General features: G+C 35.5%; 1 protein-coding gene across 2 annotated transcripts in view; it reads right to left on the reverse strand.

The window, feature by feature from the left end:
• The window catches only part of LOC107738526 (ras-related protein M-Ras), a 23225-nt gene extending 20126 nt beyond the window's left edge, over nucleotides 1–3099 (reverse strand). For both annotated transcript variants that reach the window (XM_016550283.1, XM_016550282.1), the window contains exon 1: nucleotides 2999–3099. The gene's annotated coding sequence lies outside the window, so the exon portion shown is untranslated. The remainder of the gene's footprint in view (nucleotides 1–2998) is intronic.
• Nucleotides 3100–3880: the final 781 nt, after the last annotated feature.

Below are 3880 nucleotides of genomic sequence, written 5' to 3' on the forward strand. Positions count from 1 at the left end.
ATATCTATACTTTTCAAATTATCATATCAAAGTTAGAAATTCAAATATTGTGACAAAATTAATTTTGTAGGGTGCCACAAGTTTGTTAAAATTTCCAAAGGGTGCCGCGACTAAAAAAAGGTTGGGAAACACTGGTCTAGACGCAGGCAGTGTGGTTCTTTGTAATTGCTGTTATTCTCACAACACAAGCCTTGAAACTTCCAAACCCAAGTCTATTTTATTTATGATTAAAAATATAAAATAAAGTAAAAAATGTAAATTTAATAAAGCTCCTTGACGTTTCTAGGAGAATGTAAAGATGAGAATAAGATGTCAAAATGTTGTTGATATTCATATATATATATATATATATATATATATATATATTATTATTATTATTATTTTTTTTTTTTCGTTGGAGATGATCGTTATTAGCATTACATACAATACATACATACATTACATATATCTTTAAATACAAAAAATATATCCTTGATTCTGGTACAGAACATTAAATATCTAAAATGTACCATAAAGTACAAATGCACCACATATTTGAAACATTCATGCTTCCATTCCCTATTAAGATACCTCATTTAAAAAAAAAGCAATAAATAAATAAATAATGCACAAGCACTTATATTTAATTTTATAGCAAACAAACAAACAATATACATCAAATAACAAGAGAACATAGACTGGCTGTGTAAAACTATTTAGCAAGTGCCCCTATGTTATTATGTACAGACTTATGGTGAAATAACCATTTGAACCTAAAAGTTGTATGATTTAAGAAGAAGTGACGATAAGAAGTGACGTGACGTGTGGCCAAGTATGGTGTCCCATACTCAGAATTTATGCTCTGCATTTAACCCATCCAAGTGCACACACACACACACACACACACACACACACACCTGGAGCATAAATAAATAAAGTAAAAGTAAAAACACATTTTCTTACCTAAAAAGACAACTCTAGCGGAGTGAAGAGTTTGAAGAACTCAGTTAGGTTAACGAAGAAGTGTTTGCCCGGCCCGTGAGCAGGGCAATGTGTGCTATTCAGGAGGAAAAGTCTGTCAGTGGGTGACAGCCACCCCTTCCTGCGGCCCACAATGTGAGGAAGGAGTAAACTTCCTTCCTAATTCCACCAGGCCTGATAAATAAATAAATAATGCACAAGCACTTATATTTAATTTTATAGCAAACAAACAAACAATATACATCAAATAACAAGAGAACATAGACTGGCTGTGTAAAACTATTTAGCAAGTGCCCCTATGTTATTATGTACAGACTTATGGTGAAATAACCATTTGAACCTAAAAGTTGTATGATTTAAGAAGAAGTGACGATAAGAAGTGACGTGACGTGTGGCCAAGTATGGTGTCCCATACTCAGAATTTATGCTCTGCATTTAACCCATCCAAGTGCACACACACACACACACACACACACACACACCTGGAGCATAAATAAATAAAGTAAAAGTAAAAACACATTTTCTTACCTAAAAAGACAACTCTAGCGGAGTGAAGAGTTTGAAGAACTCAGTTAGGTTAACGAAGAAGTGTTTGCCCGGCCCGTGAGCAGGGCAATGTGTGCTATTCAGGAGGAAAAGTCTGTCGGTGGGTGACGGCCACCCCTTCCTGCGGCCCACAATGTGAGGAAGGAGTAGGCTAAACTTCCTTCCTAATTCCACCAGGCCTGGATATTTGAGTGTTCTTGCCTTCATAAGGGAACTATGAGACACCTCTGTACTTTACTGTACTATGTACTGTAGCTGCAGGCAACAGGTGGAGTTCATCCAAAAATGAAAATGGTCATTTATTCCCTCATGTTGTTCTTTATGACTTGTTTCTTTCTTTCAGTGTTTTAACTCAATTTTATTCATCAGCAAGTAAATTCAAAATGGTCGATAAAGTGCAATGAACTTATCACTGTGAATTATAACTTTACTATTATAACAGAATAAATAAAACTAAGAAATAATCACAGGGTTATAACCATAAAGTTTTGATTTTATCTTTTCACATTCAGATAAATCTATAAAAAGTCAGAAAAAGAAGACATTGACTTTTTGTCCTAATGACTTACTATCTAATAATTATGACTTCTTATTTTCCAATTATGATTTACTATAGCATGATTTCACATATGCCTTTAATATTTATAAACAATTTTAGATGCTCTAATTGCCTTTTATGCTGACACAGAACAGTATTGTTTATAGTATTGTTTAAAGTCTTTTATTAAAAAATGGTTTGGAGCCAGGCCATTTAACTTCATTTAAATCATAATTTATTTATTTTCTAAATGTATCATTCTTTCCACCCAGCTGTAAAGCTGTATTTAGTTTTCTCTTTATAAACGCTCTGTTAATCAGAAGCTTCCTGCGCCCTTCTCTCCATCGTCGATGACATCACTTTTAACGCGGCGTAATGACGTATTCCCCATACACACGGGGCGTCAGCGTCAACGCCTCTTATATACTTTTTTTTAAATATACGCCTCTCGTACTTTGAATGGAGTGACGTCAAGCGTTGGCAATTAATTGTGGGTCCGTCGCGTCGCGTTGGGTCCGTTGCTCGCGGCAGAAGTTGAAAACTTTACAACTTTGTAAAGCGCCAACGCAGGCGTCAGCCAATCAGATCACCTAATGCAAATACCCTAGCGCAGACGCTAGCCAATCGCGTTCATGCAACACCAGAAGACTAATGTGATTGGCTGTTGTCACTATGACGGTCGCGTCAGCGCGAAGCTTCAGAAACGCCCTCCGTCAAGCGTTAAAACGCTGACGCCCCGTATGAATGGGACGTCATTCAATTCAGTTACGTTATCTCATTTAATAATCACTTATGATGATTACAAACAATGGCAAACTGAATCCGAGGGGTATAAACTGACATTCATGAAAGGTTTATATCTGAAATTACACATATGATTGTGATTCTGAGTACTGATCATTTAAATGACAATGATCATCAAAAACCATCATCAAACTCTGGCAGGAAACTTACCAGTGATGTGTTGGTTGATTTACCAAGTGTGCAACAATCCCGACTCCTCCTCGACATCCCTGTATATTTGAGACCAGAATAATCAACAGGCTCTTAGTAAACACAGGGTCTTCCCTTCAGTTTAAATGAAAAATTAAGACATTTTCCTCCGCCCTTATGAAATTACAGTGTAACAATCTTCACAGCTCAACTGCTGATGCTATAAATAGAATGGTTTCGACGGGGTGGATGCGTTTCTTTGGCCAACTTTTATAGTAATTTCATTGTGTTTTTAACTTGCAGCATTACACATCTGATACAAACAAGCGTGAATATATTCCCAGAACTTTTGCTAAAACCCCGTCTTCTTCAAACCAGGTACATCGTCACATAAACTGAAGAATCTTCCCCACAAGAGCAAATGGACTGATCCTCTGTATGAAGCCTCCTCATCACTTTTAAAGCGGCAGCTAAATTTATTACTGTACGATTTAGATGATGATGAATGAGATGAAAAAATTTTTTTTGAAAGGACAATAAAAATAACTTTAGTTTTTGTCTATTTATCTTAAGAGGGCGACATTTGACAGATGTAATTAAAACGTTTTAATATTATTAAAAAGAAAGGCGTAGGGGTTGGCATTTTCACATTTCAAAAGTTGAACAACTGAAACAAAGTATATTAAATAAAACTTGTTATGGGTGCTCTGACATAAGTGTGAAATTAATCTGTATTCGTGTAAATAGTGCCTGTTTTAAAAGTGTGCTTTGTAGAAAAAGATCAAGCTTACTGCATAGGGAAAGAAAGGCTCTGTTTTCTACGAGTTAAAAAGTTTTTTCATCCAGGAGGCGCTCGGAGGCTCAAAATCTGTTTTGTTTTATAAAAAAAAAAAAAAAAAAAAA

Source organism: Sinocyclocheilus rhinocerous, unplaced genomic scaffold (assembly GCF_001515625.1).
Source record: "Sinocyclocheilus rhinocerous isolate Xijiao unplaced genomic scaffold, SAMN03320098_v1.1 scaffold1215, whole genome shotgun sequence".
NCBI lineage: Eukaryota > Metazoa > Chordata > Actinopteri > Cypriniformes > Cyprinidae > Sinocyclocheilus > Sinocyclocheilus rhinocerous.